This window comes from Agelaius tricolor, unplaced genomic scaffold, assembly GCF_023055355.1.
Source record: "Agelaius tricolor isolate 1412-34295 unplaced genomic scaffold, bAgeTri1.0.p SCAF_9, whole genome shotgun sequence".
NCBI lineage: Eukaryota > Metazoa > Chordata > Aves > Passeriformes > Icteridae > Agelaius > Agelaius tricolor.
Genome location: NW_027269269.1, coordinates 46,863,330 through 46,885,802, shown reverse-complemented (window position 1 = coordinate 46,885,802; position 22,473 = coordinate 46,863,330). Strand labels below are relative to the sequence as shown.

Genomic DNA, 22,473 nt, shown 5'->3' with positions numbered 1-22,473 from the left:
GATTCTGCACCTATGGGGTAGGGCAGCTTCAGAACCAGGACATCTGTTACATGATATTTTTAAACTCTAGCTGTGGAGAAGCAGAAAATGATTTCATGTAATGTTAAACAACAGCTAGGTTCTCTTTCCTTTTCCTTATCTAAGGAAACATAACTCTGTGCCTGTGTCCCTAATTAGTAACACTTGCAAGCCTTGACCTTTCAACAGAGAGCTCAGCTCAGCCTCATCTGTAGAGAATTGCCCCTATGATGTAGCTGTGCATAATAATAAAAACAATTTAAAACGCATTAAAACGTTTAAAAACCCCACCAAAACCCAAACCACTTAAAAGCTTAGACCCAGACTTCTCCACATTTATTCATGTTGAGCAGTAATTTGCTCTGGTAATGGTCCCAATGAGGCAGTTTTAAGACACTGTGGACTGAAAGTAAGAGCATTGTTTAATAAATAAGCAGTTGTGTCCTTCTTTGTTCATTTATGGCTCAATGGTCTTTGTGTCCAGTTCATGATTTGTTCCCAGGACCAGCCTACTTTCAACACTTTGCTCCTTTGCCTTGTTTTGTCTGATTATTTCTCATAATCTGGTAGGGAAAAAAAAAAGGGTTGCTAAAGCACCAGCTGGAGTGCAGTGATTTTGTCCAGACTGCTGTCACTGTTCGGGATGAGTGAAAATGTTTATTTACCGAGTGACAGTAAGGCTTTTTTTCTTTTTATATGCCACAACCATATATTGCCAGGCCTCAATTTCTTATTCCAGATCATAGAAGTGTCGTCTCTCTGAAATAATTGTAAAATTTAACTAGCTCTTTTTCATAAACATTGATTTAATATACCTATCTGTCTAGTTCAGAAAAAACAAAAAAAAAGAAAGCCAGACTCCAACTCCAAAACCAATACATTGTCTCTTAGTTGGTTCTGTGGACTGAAGAAAAATAATGCAATATACAATTATTTTCTCTCTAGTCAGAGCACTTGTCCAGCGATTTCCATGGGATTTTCCACCTGATTACTTTACACTGGACTTCTCCCTTTGTATCAATAAATGAAAAAACAAATTATAAGTGTTTACAGCATAAGAGCTGCTATTGGTTGTATCTTAAATCTAACTTGTACAGGTTCTCAGATTTCCTTATTTTTACTTCATTTCATGGAGAAAATAATGGCTTTCAGTTTTATTTGGAGAAGAAATTATGGTAAGCCTCAGTACCAGGGGGACTTTACCGTAGGTTGGATTCTTATTCTAATTAGGATGGAGTTATGTTAAAATAAATTCCCCACCTTGAAGGTTTCATGCATTAGAGAACAAAATTTCTGCTTTTAACAAAAGAGGTTTTACTGTTACATCAGCAAAATTGAGAGCAAAATCTGTGCCTGTTTTCCCTTTTTTGTGGAGTCAGTAACAGTAGCTGCCCATTGTCAGACAGAATAAGATCAAAATTTGTCTGCTATTATGCATTTTACTGGTGTCTCCTCTTTGCAATAGAGATGCCAAATCTATCCAGGTGATGTTTCAATGCCCAACAACTTGTGAGAAACACTCCCCTGTCTGTGTAGGAGCTGAATAATCAGTGAACCCAATCCAGGCCTTGGTGTGAGTCCCAGGGATGCTGTGTGATGGTTACCACAGGGCTTGGATTCGGAGGAATGTGTTTTTCCAAGATTAAAGAGGGAGTATGAGCCTGATTCAAGGAGTTCATTCCCTCCATGGTGATATTGCCCATCAAGTTTGATCTTTTTATACAAGTATATATTATACACTGCAGATTATCCTTTCCTGGGCTGTTTCCCCCCCAGATATTTCTGGTTTTAAATGTTAAAAATTTTGAATATTACTGTTTGATCCAGTATGTAGGGATGTTTCTCTTCAGCTCCCCCCACTTTAATACTAAAGAAAGAATACTCTTTTGTTAAGTGCTGTTAACCTCCAGATTAGAAGATGTGGGGTTTTTAAATTCCGATTTGGAGTGTCTGAAAAGAATAATGTGTCTACATTTACATTCCAGACTTCTGGAGCTGTGATGAAAACAAGATTAAAGAAGAAATCATTGGCAATGGAGTGCTACAACAACTGAACTGCTGACTTTTTCAGTGGATACTAAGGTACCTTTAGCTGCCATTTTAGCAAAATGGGCTAAATTCTCTTCTATATTGTATTCTGAATTTCAAGAGGTACATATAGAGGAAAATGCTGCCCTGCTACTGAAAGTGTTCGTTTCTCTGCATTTTTCTATTAATGCTGGAGTTTTTGCTGTTGCACATGTACGTTATACATGTGTGAGGGCCTTTTCCTGCAGCTGCCATGCAAATAGCTGTGTATTTTAGATGGCTGAGATCATACCTAACTCATCTCCCTTAAAAGCTACCCTTAATTTCAACACCTCCTCCCCCTGCTACTTGACCCAGGCTGTGTCTGAGCTACTCAGCTGTGGAAACAACTGCAAAGGAAACAGATAATGATGGTAAACTGGCGTGTCATGCTTCTCTTTGTGTTTGGCCATTGTAATAGAGATCCAGCAGGCCAACAATGACTCATCAGTGGCACCAAGCCTGCAATTTTGCTGTGTTTGCAATTTCAGAGAAGAAAAGCAGCTCACAATGACACGTATTAAACTTTCAGATGATGCAGAAATGATGACGTACATCACTTCTATTATCAGCCAGACTCCAGGGAGAGGGTGTCAGATCTTTATGCAGCCCAGGTGCACATTTTTTTATAATTTAATCAGCTCAAAGCACCCTCATTTCACCAGAGAACTCTAATTCATGCCTTGAAAACCACACTATGCCCTCTGTCTGTCAGTAAATTACAGCTCACTATTCATAACCCTTACCTGCATTTAATCCAGCGCCCTCTGCGAGGAGTTCAGCCAGCTCTGCTCCACAAGCTGGACGAAAAATGCCATGAATTATCTTCATGGGGATTATGAATAGCAAAAGGGACTGCTTAAAAAAACACCAACAACCCAACAAGCAGCTGATAATTTGGTTTATGCAAATGCATGTGAGAAGTGTATTCGTGCTCAATCTCTGGGAATGATGTTCCTCAGCTCAGCAAGGATGAATTGGTTGAGGGAGAGAGCCAGATCCCTGTCTGATTTCCTCTTTTCTGCCCCTTTTCCTTTCCCCATGTTGTCACAGGCCAGGGAATAGGCTGGCAGGCTGAGGAAGCAGCAATCCTGTGGGGGAAATTCAGCTCACCTCTTGGCCAGATCAAAGTCAAGTTTGGAAACCCAGTTAGGTATGATCTCAGCGACCTAAACTATACAGTTATTTGCATGACAGCTACAGGAAAAGGCACTTTAAAAAATTTAAGGTGCATGTGCAACAGCAAAAGATCCAACATTAATAGACAAATTCAGAAAAGGGAACACATTAAGTAGCTGGGCATCATTTTCCTCTATATGTACATGTTGAAACTTAAAATAAAGTACAGGAGAGAGGGGTGGGGTTAGAGGGATGACCTAAGGAAATGCCATGGGGAGTGGGATGCATTTCCAGAGGGTAGAAACATGATTCAGGGCTGGGAGGAGGTTTTGGAGGGAGTGTGTGTGAGTTTGTTTTGCCTACCAAGAGTCCCTGCCAGCATGGGTATTCCTAATTCCCAGTTGGCTGTTCCCTAATTCCCATTCCGAATTCTCATGTGCCTCTCTCCCTCTGCTTGCCCCACCCTGGAGAGCTCCTCATGGCCCTGAGTGCTGGAATTGGCCACCTTGGTGTCCCCCAAAAAGCTTAATGGAGAAGCTGGAGCTGCTGTTTTGAAAGCTGTCCAAAGAGGATTTGGATGCTCTGCTCTCATTAAAAAAACTGGTGGGAAAACAGGTGCCAAAATCTTCCTGTTGACCTTGTAAATCTGCCTGCACCAAAAATCTCCAGAGAGAGTTGAGAAAGACAAATGCCTCTTCAGCTGACTGGCACTGGCTGATATCACACCAGTTTCAAAGTATTTTCTTTTTCTTATGTCTTTTTGTCTTTGCCCACTTCAAAATGAATGGTGGGGATGGGGAGTAAAAACCCACCTAAGAATTTTTTAAAATGTTTTTCATTTTGGAATGATATTCTTCTCTTATTTAAATTTCATTTTAAAGGGAATTAAAAAAAAATCCCACTAGTCAACCAAAAAATTAATTTTCTTGCTGTTCTAGTTAAAACTATTTCTAGGGACAGAACCTGCCAGTCTTTGTAGGCATTAGCATAAACTAGGAGAAAATATTGAAAATTAAGAAATGTACTTTATTTTTCATCACCAAAAGACTGTTTTTACATTCAAAGAGTGGGTGAAGAAAAGATAGTCAAAGCTTAATCTCCACTTAACCAAAACATTTCTATACATTTTACTCACATGAATAATTCCCAAGAAATGAGTCACAACTAGGAATGAAAAAAGCTTCCATAGACACGAAGAAAAATATTAACAGTGGTTACTACTTGCTTTAAAAGAGTACTGAAAAATAAAAATGCTGTGGAGGTTAGAGGGGACCAACATGTTAATTTCTGTTAGCTGAGCTTTGTCATTTGGTAATCAAGGTAAATAGTGCAGGTTTTATGAAAGGAAAATAAATTATCTTAAAAATTCATGATTCCTGCTTAACACATTTGAACTTTTATAAATTTAAAAGATACAAAACATCTAAAGAAATCTTATTGGCTCATTCAGAGTAGCATTAAGTACAATGACAATAGTCCATCTATGTGATTGTAGGGAAGTTTCTGATAACCTGATACATTTCCTCTGGTGATTAAAATATTTTGCATGATGAGCTGAGACACTGGAGTATTTTTCAGATTTGTAGATTTGTCAGTGTCATCACAGTTAAAGATTAACAGGGCTCCCAGTGCTTGCACTTGGAATTTACCAATAATACCAGAATAAATTAATCCAGATCCTCTTTCCAGAAAAGACCTGCAGCCCATCAGTATCATGTCCCCCAGATAAAAGTAATCCTGATGTTTTGTTCTCTGATATTCTTGGTGATGGTGAAGTTAAACATGCTTCAGATCCATACAGAATGACTGAACTAATCCTTTTTCCCTTCCTATTTTTGATAATTCCCACCATAGTGGGAAGTCTGTTGCTGATGAGCAGTGGTGTTCAGTATTTTGGAATTTCAACTCTGCAAAGACTGTGCAGTTCAGTTTGATGCCTTGGGAGTGGAGGTGGATGTGATGGAGCAACAGGTTGAGGCTGCACAATGACATATACAGATCAGAACAGGGAATAAATCCCTGGAAGCCCTCAAAAAAAGCTATAAACAGATCTGAAAATAAGTCTAAATGCCTGTCATTGTGAATGGTGACACACATCTCTCTGCAGGTTTGAGCTATGTCAGAGCAGCTGAAGGTTGGGTGTAGTTACAGAGGGGACATCACAGAGTGTATCCATGTGTGCAGGTTGTGGATTCTGCCCAGTATTGATGGGACACAAAATTTGCATTTTCTGATAGTCTGTGTGAGTGGTGAGCGCTTTAAATTTCAAATAGCTTCAAGCCCACAAGGTTTGCCAGCACCATAGAAAGATGAAAAGTTGCTGCAAACCATTTTCCCTCTAATTCTTTACTGAAACACTTCCCCTTACTTATTTTAAAGCAATAAGTATTTCCCCAGGGGATTTCTTGGCTTTCCAGCTCTTTTGCTGGTGCCAGATACCAGTGCCAGGGCTTTCTGTTGTGGTTCCAGTGCTTCTTGTGCAGGAATTGTCTGGAGGCCACTGGGTGATTTGGCTGCAGGCAGCAGAGGGGACTGCCATGGCATTGACTCCTGGTGTGTTTCAGATTATCACAATTGACCTGGGGGTGAAAGGCTCTGGATCCCATTACCAACTCCCTGAGTCATCCTGCTCCTTCCAGCAGGGCTCAAAACAGCTGATGCAGGATGCTCCTGCTCAATAGCATCTGCACTAAGAGCACTTACTCAGATTTATTGGCCAGCATAACTTTCAGGTTTTGTTTATTGAACAGCAAATTGGTATTTTTATGGAGCTGCACTCATGATGAAATCCTCAAGTCCTTATGCATCTCAACTTTTTGCTGAGGACAGATATCTTGAGTAAGAATTAAAGGCAAGGCAGTCTGAGGTTATTTTAGAATCCTAGCATACTGTGAGTCACAACAATTTACTGGATATATTCAAAGCTCTGAATTCAGGAAATCCCCTGGTGTGACATTTTTCTGATTTGAATGCTGTGGCATCCTTTTAATTTGTGGTTGGGACTTAGGACACGTTCTCATTACTGCTATCTGAAAGGCTGCACATCTTTGCATTTCAGCCCCATTGTTTACTGTGTGTCTCTGAACGGAGGAGAACTGAGATAAAACAGTCCCAGAGTCAGGGAGGGGAATCCTTCTTGCTCTTGGATGCAGGTGAAAATCTGGACCATCACCACCCTGACATGTTTATCAGCTGATTTTTTCTGTTCTTTTTTTTCACATTACTCTAAACAGCAGATGATGTGTCCCATTCTGTCTGTATTACCCTCTAACCAGCTTTTGGTTGAATGATAAAACAAAAATGAAGCTGCTAGGCACCATCTCAAAATTTTCACTGCTTTCTTCTATTTCTACATAAAAATTGTGTGATCAGATGCATTGCAGACAATCACAGCACCAGAATTTGGTAGGGATGAACTTCAAGTGCTTTGCTTCAACATAATTTAGTCTCTATGGTCAGATTTTAAATTTTTTCTGCTCCTCTCACTTACTCTGAAATAGTTCCACTTAAAAGTGCTGCATGATCCAAAAGTTAGTGTCAAATAGATAATTTGGGCTAATAGAAACAAAATTTGCTTGAATAAATCCCAGATAATCTTTTGCAGAGCTATTCTCATAAAATTGTATAGAAAAGAGTTTTATACAATAAGCACTAAAATTTTGGGTAGTCAGTGTTGGATTCATGTTGAACTTCTTTTCTCCAGACACACTTAAACTGTGGAATTGTTTTCCTGAACTTCAAGGCAGTGTATTTTAGATATAAAATTTGTAAGTTACCAATGTTCCTCAGGCATCCTAACTGGTAATTTCCCACACTGTCATGTGGTTGTACTGTTATTTTTTTGGTTGGTTGTTTGTTTTTTTTCACTTGTGCAATGCTAAAATTGTCATAGATTGTCAGGGCAACAAAGAAATTGCTTCTTTATGTCCCCAGTGCATTTGGTTGACAATTAATTATGAATTTTGAAAAGTGATTTTGGAGCACTGGAGAAAATAATAAAAAAAAATCTCGGCTATAGGAACAGCAGGGATAAACATTTGCTTTTATATGGAAATGTAGAAAAGAAAGAACAGAACTGTCTTTTAAAGCATCTTTTCTTTAAAAATATCACTACAAATTATTTATATTATTGATTGCACATCAAATTGAGGAGCAGACTTCTTATTTTTGAGTATTTCTGATCCTCTTGTTCTTCTAGGCACCTTAAAGCCTGTAAATAGAAATGACAAATCATTTAGGAAAAACAGTTTGGAAAGCCTTAGTTGAGAATGGGCAGAATTTCAAATGAGAAGTGGCAAAAGCAAAAAAAAATAGAGTAATCGGAAGATTTTATAGGTTTTATTGTCATTAGTGAAAAGAAGAGCAGTCTGGAAGGAAGTGGGCACATTAAATATAACTAAGTCTGCCACATTTCCATCTGCTTTTATGTATCCAAACCAGAAAGGAGCCACCTGCTAATCAGAAATGCCATGTTTCATTTATGAATGCAATTAGTCTTTTTTAGTTAATTGTCTTAATTAGTTTGGAAAACTTTAAACATACGGGCAGACAGCAGAAGATCAAAAGATAACAGTGCTGCAAATGGAAATCATAAAAATATGATGAGTAATCAAAGGAGTTCAGGGTAAAATCATGAAAATTGCAGCATAAACAAGGTTGTGGTAAAAATAATAATTAAAAACCTCAGCCAATTTTAGCAAAACATTATCTAAAGAAAACATTATCTAAACAAAACATAGGTTAAAAATGGGGGAGGGAGAAAAGCAGTGAAAATTGTGTTCCCAATACCTTGGTTCCTTCCTCACCTCCAAAAATCCCATGATATAAACACAGACTGAGGAAAAGGCAAATAAAAAGAGCTCAGTTCACCATATTTAAGTATTCTGGTTAAGTACACACCTACTTTTTCTAGCCTTTAGCTGTTTCTTTATATATTATTTTTGCTTCTTCAGTTCTTTTCATGTAAAAACCCTACATAAGTAGGTTATTTACAAAGCACACACTGCCATTGAGGGCAACAGTAAATGAATTTCTAGATTTTCTCAAGACTTTTACCCACTTTTTTTTTTTTTTGTTGCTACAGTGTGAGCACAGCCAAATTCATCCATGGAATTTGTACAAAAAAGATAGTGCAGCTTTCACAGAGGAGCAGAGGACCTCTGCCTTTGGAAGCAGAATTTTGGAGTTGGGTCAGTATTGACTTAATTATCTGGTGCTGGTTTCAACCTGCCAGTTGTTAATTTTGGTTTAGTTCTGGTCAGTGATATTCCTACCCCTTGGGGTAAATTCCATGCCTTGAGCAACTCCAGTGAAGTCCCTGGACAAGCACTGATTCTTTAGGAGGTTTGAATTGCTGTGATGTATCCATGAAAAGCCCATTCCCACTAATTATTTTCTTTAATTTCCCTGGGATTTCTCTATCATTTCACCCCTTCCTTCTGCAAATCTGTACTTCCAGGGTCAAACCATCCCAGGGCCAAGAACTAGAGGATGTGTGCCTGATATTTTGAATATTTTGAAGACTGCTGGAAGCAGATTCTAGGGAAAAAAAATTTTTGCTGCTTGGCATTGCAGGGGGCACCCCTAACTTCAGCCCTTCCCAGCTGGAGCAGTTCTTTGGCTGGATGACTCTGAAATGAGCTGCATCCATTCCATGCAGCAGAGCAACGATGTCATTTTGGCACAAATGTGTTTGTTTAGTTGAATTCAGGAGGTGTCTGGGATGTGCAACCTTGATTTTTATGAAAGAGAGCACCCAGGTGGCTTGCAAGACATCTGGAGTGTCAGGCAATGATTGGCTTGTAGCACAAACCAGATTTTTGTGATAGAGATGAGGAAGAATGAGCTTTAATTAAAAATCCTCTCAGCTTATCTTCTCACTCAGGGGAATGTGATTTTTCAACCATTAAAAGCAACTGGAGCGTTGCAGTATTTTAAATTTTTTTTTTCTGGAAGGAGAAATAACTCCTAATAGAGTGAGCTGTGCAATTCAGAAAATTCAAATGGGCCCCATTTGCTCTGCTCTGTAGAGGATGCAGTTTCTCCACTCACACCAAACACCCATCATGCTAAATAGGGAGTCAACCATCACCTGAATTAAACAAAATCCAGGGAATTGCAGGGAAACTGGAAAAAGGCCTCAGCTTGAAAAAAAATGACAGACCAGCACGAAGCCTGGATGTTTGTGAGCACAAATTAACATTTCTCAATTGTCCAAAATACTGGTTTCACCTGCTCTGTTGTTGGAGTTGATCTGCATAGACAGACAAAATATTGGCAGTTATTTGCAAGTTGTCAATAAATCAATAACTGATGTTAAACCACTTGAGCAGTTTTTTTCCACCTATGGTGCTGCTGAACAGCAAGATCACCCTGTTGTGAGGCTGGAAGATGAAAACACTGAACTGCAGAGAACTTTTAGCTCTTTTGTGATATTGTGATGTTGCTCAGAGATAGTATAGCTTCTCCATGCCTTAAATAGTATGTGTGTTGTACTGATATTATTGTTTCTGTCCTTTGTAGTTATGAAAAAAATCCAGGGCCTATATCAGACAGCAAATTAACTTTTTTCCTCTATGTACAATGCTTATTTTGTAGTAGATGAAAGTGGGAAAAAAAGTAAATAATCCCACAACTCTCTCCTTTACTTCAATTGCTGAAGAAAAAGTGAATAAGAGCAGGTGTTTGAAAAACCCTCTCACATAAAGATTTCCACTTTCTTTGGAAAGCAAGAATATTGAAGGGAACCTACAATTCCTAGTTTCCTCTAGAAACAGTTACACTGACCTTCCTCTAATCCTTTTGACCTACTATTGTAAGGCTGCTTATAAACAGAAATAGAAACCACATGCTGTCAGTCAGGGCATCCTTAATTTCTCATCCTGAGTAAAATCAAACTAAATCCTTTGTGAAAGAGCTCATAATTCTTCTCCTTTCTTGCAGCTGAGAAGGATCATAATGGAAAGTGACACTGAAAAATCACAGGTGGGTAAGAGTTGTGGCAACACCTTTTAGAGCTGAAAAATATCCATCCAAGAGAGAAAAGGCTGTGGGTTTGATGGCTTTTTGTTTGTATGTTTGGGCTTGGTTGGGTGGGTTGGCTTGTTTTTGTGTGTGTGCACTTCTACAAACAGCCTCTTTATTATAACTACCTTCTTTTAAGAGGGAATTTAACTGTTCCTCAGAAATTAGTGTAATTGTCTTTTTAAACCATCTCAGAGCCATGGGATCAGTGGGGATGTTCAGGCAGGCAGACTGTAGGTCAAAGGAAAACCCCTAAAATGCCTTCAGCATAGATTTGAGGGTCTCAGAAACAGCGGTTTGCACAAGGAAATTGTGAGGAACCAATTTAATTTTGATTCAGACATTTTAGTTTGTCTCAACCCTGGTTGTCAAAAAAATCTTTCCCTTCTAGGCAGTTTGACTTGTAAAGGTAGATAGACACTAAATAAATCCCAGTTTGTAGGCGTGGGTATCTTCATAAATTACTTTTAATTACAGATGGAGATATCAACAACAAAAAAAAGAGGGAAGGATTAAAGAGAAGAGCAATTTTTAGAGAAGTCCTGGTTGGTCTTGAAAGACTCTGTCCAAGTAGGAACAAAATCAGAATTCCACTTGCATGTATTCATAAATAATTGATTAGAAGGAGTCATGTGCTTCTAGAAGATAACATGATTCTAGGGAAAAAAAAAAAGTGACTATTGCTTTTTAGGAGCTAATTGGTGTTGTTGCTACTTTTTTAACCTTTTAGTCCCTTTATTTAGTTATAAATGTTACTGTGTCTTGGTTCCTCATTTACGCTAAGGCAGTTTTGATTATGTAAAAGAATGGATTGCACAAACATCTCTCAGGATAGGGTTAGGTGTTAATGAACCTGCTCTTTGGTTAGGGACTGCAATAAGTCATCTTTATTGATTCTGTGTGGCTCAATATATTTTTAAAAATTCTTTTAGATTATTATTTATTTAATTTTTTTACATTTTTTATTCTATATCTTCCTTTAGTGAGCTGTAGTAAGATATTGTCTGGTGTCCAGTGTATCAAGCATCCTGGATAATGGATTGCCATCCCAAATATTAAGCAATTCAAGTGATAGATTTTCATCCCATGACAAGTCAGGAGCAATTGCTCTTGGGGTCAGAATAGAACTGGTGGTGCAACCGTAGTTCAGAACTGCAGAGATTATATGAAGCCTTTTGTTTCCGTGAAGTTCCTCATTTGCTCACAAAGTTCCTGATTTATAGTAAATAAATGTGTCTGGATATTTCCCAATATTTGAGTGTTAAAAAAAATCAGTGGAAATCTGATGTGACTGAATTACTAAATTTTTTTTCTCTGATCTACTTGGAAGCACATGGATAGTGAGGTAATTGCTCCTTAGTTCTTTTTGGAGTGATGGATAACAGCAACTGATCAGGGATCCTATTGCTTGTCAGAATGGGTGTGGTTAGGAGGAAACACATCTCAACTCCAAGACCATGTTTCTCCTAAAAGGAAAGTACAACCAGTTGGGTGTCTCTAGCAGATGCTGGGTGTTCTGGATGTTCAAACCCCAGAGATCAGATATTCAGGTGTAAACTTGTGCCTGTGTGTGCTGGAAATTCAGGGCTGGGTCTCCCCTACCTCAAGTCAGTGTGAATGTGTGTGTTTTTTTATATAAAGTGCAAAGCTATCTCAAAGAATGATTGAGACATGCACTGTGGCTAAGAAATGATCTAAAGCAAGTATTTTGAGAGATCCTGATTAGTGTATTTAGTGTATTAGTGTACCTTTTGTACAGAAGAATTACATATTAAAAACAAATTGCAAACCATTGTGAGCTTTTGGGCTTAAAATGTAATTACAATATTTCTATTGTTTACTTCATCAGGTATTGCTTTAAAGTCCTGAGATGCCATCAGTTTTGGGGAGAAATCTCTATCAAGGTTGTTCTGTTTGCTGCATCAGTCGCTCACTTACGTCGGGAGGACCCCGCAGCGCACGGCAGTGCCTCGAGATGCCAATTACTCTGATTTGGAATTTTGTGTACAGTAATTGAAGAGCCAGGTAGCAGCAGACATGTGTTACCCCGAGATAACATGCTCCTTGGAAGGATCATGAGGCAGGAGGTGAAGTGAGTGCCTCCAGTGACCTGAGGAAGGCATTTTATCTCAGCACTGCACAGGCCTGGGGGGCATTGCCACTGTGCACCAACTATCAGCACTATCAGCTGCTCTGTGATTGATTGCAGCATGTCAAACAGATGTTTAAAACATGTTCAGCCTTGTGCATCATGTGATAATTATGTCTGACTCTGAAGGACCAATGTATCAGGTGTGAGGAGATAGGAGCATGAAGTGTTTGGGTTTGTTTTTTTTTGTTTTCACTGGGATATGCATGACTGGCAAAAGTTATCTTGAAAGGGACTTTGAGCTCCAGAGTGCCACAGCTTCAGCAAACCCAACATCCATAATGCAGGAGTGTGCTCATGTGGAATTGGCTCAAGTGGAGCATTCAGAGCTGGTGTGTATTATTCCTTTTTTTCACAAATGTAGCTGTGCATGAGCGTGTGTTTGCACACCCAGAGCGATCTCCACAGTGTTTATTTTTAACCCATGATTATTTTTTCCCCCTGCCCAGTGCTGTGAATTGTTTCATTTTTCAGGTGACTGACAGGGAACATTTTTCCAGCAGCACAGAGCAGCCTGGCACTGTCCCTGGGACAAGGGTTGGTTGCTCAGCACAGCCCTGGCAGACAAAGGGCTTTGTGTGCCTGCTCTGCCCACAGGCACCACATCACACCCAGGAGAAAGGTCTACCTTTAATCTGGGCTGCTAGGGAAATCAAAGGGGGGGATTAAAACAAGAGCAGTGACTGATTTCCGTAGGAGATCACTTTCCTGTTTCATTTGATAGAATGAATAGCAGAATCAAAGCAAGGTTAGAAGCCCCATGTACCTTTTTTTTTCCCAGCAATTTTTGTGATGTCACTTCACAAGGTGTTATAATAATGGAACACATGTGTAGTAACGATTTTAGAAATTTTCCTTATTATTTTTACCTTAGAATGATTTACATATACCTGCTCTGACAAGGTGTGTGCCTTCTGAGTCATCAGGCTTGTAGGTGAACATGTTAAAGCTGATTAAATCTGCAGCTGTTTGTTTCTTTGCATTCTTTTGATCTCTGCTAAAAATAGCCCCAGTGCCTTCATAAGAACTAAATTTCAAAGGTATAGTGGGATGTTGGTTCAACATTGGATTTGAACAGCCAATAATGAACAGCAAAAATCTGGTTTGTGCTCAGAGGAAAGAGCAGTGAGAGGAAGGCAGGAGCTGTGCAAGAGTCCCCAAGCTTGGCTGGGCTGCCAAATGCTTTAACAAGGAGGGAAATGTTGTGCCCTTTAGTGGCAATGCCTCCCTACAAGGGAAATGTGCTTCTCTCATGTGTTTTAGACAAACTGGTGAATTTTTTTCCCCCCCTTTTTTTTTTTTGTTCTGTAAGATGAGGTTAAGGTGACAGTGCAGGATCTCGGCTCGTTCTGTGCTGGCTTTCTTTGCACTTCAGTGGAATCCACATGGGATGGTGATATCCAACTCTGCATTGCTGCTATTTCTCACTTTAATGACCCTGGTAAATCTTTAATGATTGCCATCACTGTCAGAAGGGCACAAAGGACCCTCATCTGTCTTGATGCAACCTAAGAGAATATGCTCACAGATGTCAGTTAAAATAATGGCATTGGTGGTAGGTCACTTGGGTTTTTATGGGTACCCACCTCTTCTTGCAAAAAGCAGTACAGAAATCCCACTCTTAATCGTTATAATCACTTAAAAAACCCTAACTGTCTATGTCTTAGGTTTTGGGGTTTTTTTTATTAACTAGGACAGCACATTCCTGACAAAAAGAATTGAGACAGGCACTTCACAGGGATGGGCCTCCTCATTTATATATTCCAAAGCAGCTGAGACATAAGATCTTATTTTAAATTAGGCATTTCCAAGTGTGAGATTTTCATCCAAAACTTGCCTGAAAGTCCATGTCAGAAGAATCCATTCAACATTAGAACAAAGCTTTTTCTACCACTCAAGCATTGTTTCATCATGAGTGATTTCCCTATCATAGCATAGCCTTTAGGACATAATTCTCTCAAATTATGGGGTGTGCTGGCAACCCTGAGAGTCAGAAACTGGATATACACATCTCCTCTCTCATTAATAGCACTTGCCTGCCTAATTCACTGAGCAGCACAGAGAAGATGGAGCCCCGTGGGTCAACAGCAATGGATTCAATGAGGTCTTCACCTTCTAAAAATGTCATTAGTGGGAGTAAGAGCTGGCTGTGGGCCCCTGTGTTTGCTACAGCCCTCTGGAGAGCATAAATCTGACACAGAGGTGCTCAGGCTTGCTTGGGGAAGCTCCCACCCATTGTTCCAGTGCCTACCACTCTTGTTCACTCCATTTCTCCTGTGTCACAAGCTCATCCAAGCGTAGGGACAGACACTGAGCCCTTGCAACCTGTATGCACCCTTCCCAAAATTAAATGCTCATGCTAAGCCAAGTCACATCTTTAAACAAGTTCAGTTCCCACCAGAAGCTGTCCCCACATAGTTTTTCATGCCTGGTTCAGTTGCAAGGCTCAAACTGGGTTTGCAGATTGATCTGAACAAGGAGAAGGTTTTTCTTGTCATCTCTAAAGAGGGACTTGGTGGCAGTTCTGCTTAGTGGTGATGGAGTGTGGGATCAGATTTATCTCTCTCCTGGAGCTGGGCATTTTTGTTTTCCTTATTATAATGTATTCAACTACATATTAAATCTAAATTTTTCTTGTGTTCCGCAGAAATTTCAAGACACTCTCTCTCTGAACCCGATCAGTAAAATGTGGGTTTATTTAAGAGCCCTCCTTCTTGGGCTGTTGTTCAAAACACAAAGAACTTGAGAACTTTTCTGCTGTATGTGGTAGTTAATATTTGAATCCATTTAGCATCCAGAGCATGAGATTAGGAAAGTGTGGATGACCGAGAAAACCACAATGTAATCTTATTTAAAAAACTAAAGAAGTGTTCAAGCTCTAATAAATCATTATTTTATTCATAAACCATACATTCATAGCAGATTTTTATTACACTTCTGTGCTCACCTAACTTTGTAGTCTCTTTTGATTTTGTTTTTGTCTGCAGTTATTTTGCACTTCTAAGACATTTGATCTGTGTTTGCCTTTAGACCTCTGCCTCTTTGTATAGATTACTAGAAAGGAGCTCAATTACATTTTTGTCTCTGATGTGGATATTTCTTTATTGAAGGTTGTACAAAGGCATCCTTTCTCAAGCTCCATTTCAAACAGGTCTTCAAATATAAACTATAAAAAAATAAAAATAAATAAATAGCTAATCTGAGCAGGCCAAGACATGCCTAATTTCAGCTCTCATGCCTGTGTGCTTGGTACAATGTCAGCAGCAAGTGGTCCTAATCTTCTGTGCTACACACTTTGAGCAGTCTCAGGCCTTCCAATATTCTATTTGAGGAATTTTTGTTCAGCTCTTTGAAAAAACATAGGTTCTTGGAGAATGTATCATAGTACTGCGTTCAGCTGTAATTTGAGGATGCAGAATTCCCCTGTTAAATATGAATTTTCCCCCTTTGGATGTGGGATTTCCTGTTGGCATTTTGTGTTTTCCTGCTGCAAATAAACACAGCAAAGAACTTTACAGTCTGGGATGAGGCAATGTGAGAGTGTCCTTCTGGGAATACATTTTTACATGTGTTAATATAAACGATGCAATAGTTCCTCAGTTAAAATTTTCACTTAAATGTATTTTAACCCACTTTGGCAGATATGGATTTATAGAAAGAACTGTTCACCCTACACTTACAGCACTTACTGTGATTGCTGGGTGAGTTCTGTGAGAATTTATGAGCAACGATATTAATTAGCTGAGTTATACATTTTATTAGATACAATTTTCCAGCCATATAATTCTTGGAATCTGAAAGACAAAAATTGACCTACTTGGGGTTTATTCCACAGTCAAGGCTAGAGGTTTTGAGTCTTTCTCTGTAGGCCTATTTTTAAGTAATGATGTAATAGTTTGAATCCATTTCCATCTCGTGTTCTAATATTTTCTTGATGCTATTTTTCAAATGTCTCTGAGATGAAAATTCAATTGATTTAGTGCTGCTGGTTTAGGAAGAGAGGGATGCATAGCTGAGTATTCCCTGATGATATAAAGACTAGATAAGAATATTTTTAGTTAAGGCTTGGATTTCAAGTTGCTAAACATAAAAATCTTTTAAAGCATTTGAACATTGATGGACTTGATGTTAAGGAGGCATTTCAGAGACAGCTGGTATTTGTGTTTGAAGTTATGTCCTGACTGCTCTGCAGGATACAGGACTGTTCTCTATAGACTTCTAACCTCAAAGGAGCAGTCTTGCTGCTAATATTTCCTTACTGAGATGGATGGGAAGCAAAACAAAAAACGTTGTGTCTTCCCAACCTCTGAGTGGAAAGGAATGATGGGAGCTTAGCTGCACTTGATGGGAACAGGAATTGCCACACTTGGCAGGAAATGTCACAATTTTTCAACGTATCAAATCTAGATCTGCCTGACAAAGTGAACATGCTTAATGATTGTTGGGCATGGGGGAGTGGATGCTTCAATAGAACACAGATTGAAGAGGAACAAAATGTCATTTGTAAGCTGTGGGCTAAAGCTTGGACCTACAGGTGCATGGTGAGCCTGAAATCCCCCACACCCTGGGACCTCCATGGGGCTCAGGAAAGGACCCAGATGCTGCAGCCACCTCCCTAGCTGCCATCTCAAGCCCATGATTCTCCTGTAAGTTATATTTCTTTTTGTATCTTAGCTCTGTCATTTGAACTGAAGATAGTGAGGGTTATGCCCACTTGCACAGGAGATGTATTTGGTTTTTCTGATCATCTCTAAAGCAGGGACTTGGTGGCACTTCTGCTTGGCAGAAACATCTTAGTAAGCATTAGGTCTGAAGAGTGGACTTATCCTAATTACATTCTTTATTCTTTGGTTTATGGGGTTCTAAATCAAGAAATACGTCAAGTCTTTCCTGTTTTCCCCCAGATCTTGTTAATGGTTGGTTTTGTGCTTCCTAGAGGAAAATTGCTGTTATTGTTGCTCTTTTTTGTTAAAACAAGAAAAACTTTTCAGTATCTCACCTTTAAGACAGCTTGGGGAAATTTTTCCTTTTGATCTTCATTCATTTTTTTGCCCTTATGTAAACTTGAATTTATACTCCCTCTCTTAGTGGCAATCTGCCATGCCCTTCTGAGTTCTCATTTATTTGTCTCTCTTTCCATGCTATCTTCTGCTTCCTTTCTCAGTAAAATTAACAAGCTTTTGCTTACACCACAGCTCTGAATTTTATCCACTGACTGATCCAAATATGCTGCTTGTTTCTGCATGTTCTTTGTGTCTGGAGTGAATTCTGCTTTAGCACTGCAATTACCATTACAGCTGATTAGAAAATCAAATTTTTTCATTTGGAGTGTTTCACAAAAAACAAGTTTCTAAAAATGCTTCCATTGAACATTGTAGGACTGTTCCCATTTTCTCTGTGAAAGACTGCAAGCAAATGTTGGGAGTTTTTTTAGCATTTTGTTGAGACTGGCACAAATGAAAAAAACCTACATTAGTTGAATTTTTAAAATTACATAAGTCATATAAATGTGGTCTCCTACACTGAAATACCTTGTTTGTATATGTATTTTTATGGTGCTGAAAGAAGTTACTGCAATTTAGAAGTCAGTATTTTATCATATGCTATCATAATGAGTGAGAGTAGTGTGTCTTGCTTACCACAGACTGATTTTGGTTTTCCTAGAGAAATATGTCACAGAAACTCATGTTAATAACGTCCTGCTCATGTACTTCTGCTTTTAACAATGACTCATTGGCCCTGCCAGACCTTACATTGTACACCCCAAATAAAGAGCAGTCTTTGAAAATACTAAAAAAACTGTCTTGAAGTTTGAAATCAGAAAGGATTTCGTTAGTCTTGATCCCTGCAGTGGTAGCAATGAAATAATGGAAATCATCTGGTGATCTGGCAGAGGGAGGAGGAATTCTGAGGAGGAATTTGGTGTCAAACCCTAGTAGTGGTGCCAGAGCAGAGTCAGGAAGGGAGGGCGCCTCATCCCTCCTGCCCACACCACACATTGCTCCAGTGACAAAAATAGCAGTGCTGCTATTCCTGAGTCATTTGGGCACGTTCACTCTGTACAGAAGATAATGAAGTGTTATTATTTCCCCAGCTGATGGAAAGGGAGCCTTCCTGGGCCTCTGTTTCCTGAGTGCTCTGGCTGTAAGGGCAGTACTGCAGGCTGAGCAGAGAGATCTAAGCCTACATTGCACCTGAGCCTGATCTAAGCCTGGGGGATGAAAGCACTGATTTGATCATGAACCAGCACTGGCACACTCTGGAAAAAAAAAGCCCAAACACAGCAGCCTTGTACACTCATCCTTTCTGTCTCTGATTCAAGCACGGAACCAAGCACATTTATGTACACATTATACAAATTGCCAGGGCAGCCTTACTGGGGCTGTTATTGAAACCACTGTTTGCCGTTTCTATAAAATTTAATACATGTGGGAGTCATCATAGCAAAAACCCTGCCATGGTCAGCCTTCAGATGATGTTTTGTCTCTTCCCAGCCTTTGTTACATTCAGAAAGCTGTGCAAATATCCATCAGCTCTCACAGCAGAGGGAGGAATTTCTGGTCTCTTTCACAGATGGGAAAATGAGGCAGGGTGGGAAAGGACCTGCTGAAGGTCGTGTGCCCAGCAGTGTCAGAAACTGCATCAGAGCTCATGGCTCTTAAATGCCAGCTGGGTTTTGGGCTTTGTTTTTGTTCTGTATTTCTCCTTCAAAATCAGAGTGGTTTTGGATGAGGTAAATTGAAGTGACTGAGTTATCTTAAAAAAAAATAACTGGGCAATCTGCTGTGCACTACTCAATACCAGTTCATATTGGGTCTTCCTGCTCCTTATTTTTTTTTCCAGTAGCCCAATATTGTGTATTTAGCCTTTGTGCTGCAGTAGGACTTTGTAACCAAACATTTCAGTGGGTTATCCATGTCTTAGAACAGTGCAGCTCCATTTGCAGATCCAAAAAGATGCCATGATAACTCCAGACATTCCAGTTTGGATCTGAAGAGCCCTGGGTGCTGCTTTCAGCTTTCCCTCAGATGTTCTGTGTGACCCCAGGGAAGTCATTTATTGCCTCCTGTTTTTTTTCTCATATCTAAAAAAGGGCAATAATGATTCTCTCCTTTTGAGGGTCTGGGTGAGGGTGTCAGATGCTCTGATCAAGAGGTGAGTAATTAAAAAAATTCATTTAGTGTTCTTTCAGGTAAATAAGCCAGGAAGTGAAGAATATACTGCACAATATAATGACACAACCTGTCTATGTCTCCTATTTTCCCCTCACTTTTATGTCACCCCACAGAGAATTGTGAAGACTTAATTCTACTTTATCTCCATCCAGGATGTTCTGGACCTCTGCTTGCATCCTGCTGGTATGTGATCCTTTAATGTGGAAGTATTGAATTAAATACCATCTCTTTTTTGTGGTTTTTTTAAATGCAATTCAGACTGCTGAAATCTGCTTCAGTTGTTCAGCAACAAAAGCAAGATCTGCCAAATTATTCAAAAATAATTAGAACAGATGGCAAAATATGGCATCTCAAACTTCCCAGAAACATTTAACATCCTGATTACATCTCACAGAATAAATGTTGACTGAGATAAGTGCAGTAAGGCACGTTTTATAAGTGCATTGACAGTTTTTGTTTCCCACAGACAGAATTATGGTTTAGTTACATTAGTAGAGACACTGTGATGTAAATTTAAGGCAAATCTCACAAACTAAGAAAATACAAATGGTAGCACCTGTATTCTTAATATTCCAATTGTTTGCATGACCACCAAGTGACAAGCAATCTGTCACAAGTGAATTTATTCTTTTATGTTTTTTGTTTGGTTGTTTTTTGGGTTTTTTTCCCCTGCTGAAATGAATTTTAGTTCTTTCAGCCCAAAAAGCTGATGGAAATGTCTGGCCAAGTGAGTCTACCTGTAATGAGAAGACTTGTGAGGAGCTGAATCACACCCTGCAGTCTGAAGGAGCTCTTTGGTCCCTTTTCAGACCTTTCCAACCTCCTGCTGTGAGGTGAAAGTCGATCAGCACCTGTGAAGAGGCTCTCCATCACTGCATGGCCAGAAATGGCCTTTTTCATCCCGATTTGGAGGGCATTTCAGCTTGCCAGGAGTTAAAAGCTATAAAATAGTAGGACGAAGGGAAGAAAAAGGTTTTTTATTCTGTGATTTTAATGGCTTTAAAGCTCACTTCTGTGACATTTTCAGGCTTACAGGGTGAGGTAGTGGTAGGAATTCCCAGGGTGAATGGTAAGTGAAAATGAGAAAGAGGAAGATGAAGTTTTTACTTCATTGCTAACTTTTAGGAACTGCAATTTTAGGGAAAGTAAATGACCCAAGATCCACCACAAAGGGTGTTGGTGTTGTCAGCAATAGACAGATTTCCATTCGTTTCAGTACGCTTTCAATCAGGTAGTGCAGAAGGAAGCCCATTTTATTTGTGGCATAGATGTAGGTGAAAAGATAAATTCTACTTACTGCTGACTCCTGTTTGTAGAGCTGAAGAAATCAGGCCATCACCAGCATTTCAACCTCAGAGACAGATTTTACCTATGTAGTCCCAGAGGCAAAGAAGGTTAAAAAAAAAAAAAAAAAAGTCAGAAATCAGCAGTTCAAAAATTATTAGGAAATCTCTGGTGTTTTTAAGAGGTGAGCTGTAGAAAACTGACACCATGGATGGAGACAACATCTATTTCCTTCTCGTGATGGGAACACTAAAAGTAGAAAATACAGCAATTTTTTCTTTATTTAAGGTTTCAGGAATCTTGAGTGTTGTTGATAAGTTGAATTCTGTCAGCTTAGTAAGCAGTTTAATTTCTCACCTTGGTGCAAATAGATAACATGAGCCAAAGGGCTCAGGTGACCATTATCAACCTAAAGTTTAGTCTTTTAGTGAAGGAAGAGATGGCAGCAATCAAATTTATGCAGGAGCCTTGGAGGGGAGGAGAAGAAAAAATTAACCGATTTCAAGTTCTTCTCTTATTCTGGTGGCACTTTGGCAAATTTGGGTTGATCCCTGAGGTGGTGTGCTGCTCCAGAGCTACCCTTCCCTGGAGAAAAGCCATTTGGAAATGAAAAGTTGTCCAAAGGAACATTGTTGCAGGAATCTGTCACCTTGGGTGATGTTTTTGGCCAGAAAATTTAGTTCATTTTGGCCTGGAAATGAACATGGAGCGAAATGTGAACAAGGGGGAGTTGAATTTTCCATAGGGGAGTTTCAAGGAGCTGCTTTGAGCTCCGTGCACCTCACCAGGAATTGCAGAATGTGCACATGCTAAATGCAGAAGAGTTGCTTGCAGGAATGGAGCAGCCAAGCTGATTTTGGCAGGGCAGAAAGAACACATTTTGGGATGTCAAGAGGCCCCTGTGCTCCCAGTTTGCTCTGAATCCAGAACAGCTGGAAGCATAACCCAGATCCTCCACGTCTCAGGCAGGTGCTTTATCACCAGAAAAATCAAAAGCTGCTCTGTTGCTATGAGATGACCCCTCAGTCAAATGTCAAAACTTTGAAATATTTTCTTAAGATGAAAGATTTTCTTAAGATATTCTGGAAGATGTGGAGGCCAAAAAGAGTTGCTTGAGGCTGATTGTTTCATTGATTGACAGTCTGTGAAGGCACCTTTGGTGTCCACCTGTACAACCACACAGCTGGGAGGCAGCACAGGAGCTTTCAAAGCTCTCTGCTCCCCTGGCAGCAAAAACAGAGGGGTAAAGGTGGAAGCCTGGTCTCAAACTGGAACACACTGAGTAACTCAAGTAATGGACTGATTTCAGAAGAAAATACTTTAATGGAGAGCATATAATAGTACCTGAGCCTAATTTCTAAACTCTTGATTAGGAGATTAGGAAATCTCTTGTGTTTTGGAGAGCTGGAAACTTGTAGGAAACTTGACACCATGGATGGAAGCACAGCTACTTCCTTCTCATGATGTGAACACTGAAAGAGGAGATTATGGCTTTTTTTTTTAATGTTTCAGGAGCCTTAAATGTTGTTGGTAAATTGAATTCTATAAGCTTAGTTAATAGTCATTACGAAATCTAGGGCTGGTTCTCTGAGAGGCATAGAGGGAGAAACTGCACACCTCAGAGCTCCAGCAGGATGA

At 39.5% G+C, this 22,473-nt stretch overlaps 1 long non-coding RNA gene across 1 annotated transcript in view; it reads left to right on the top strand.

Annotated features, from left to right (window-relative positions):
• The window catches only part of LOC139593125 (uncharacterized), a 33,548-nt gene extending 15,381 nt beyond the window's left edge, over nucleotides 1-18,167 (top strand). Inside the window, exons 3-6 of the long non-coding RNA XR_011680203.1 lie at nucleotides 2,004-2,100; nucleotides 8,288-8,393; nucleotides 10,147-10,188; nucleotides 12,077-18,167. This is a non-coding gene — a long non-coding RNA (uncharacterized lncRNA). The remainder of the gene's footprint in view (nucleotides 1-2,003; nucleotides 2,101-8,287; nucleotides 8,394-10,146; nucleotides 10,189-12,076) is intronic.
• Nucleotides 18,168-22,473: the final 4,306 nt, after the last annotated feature.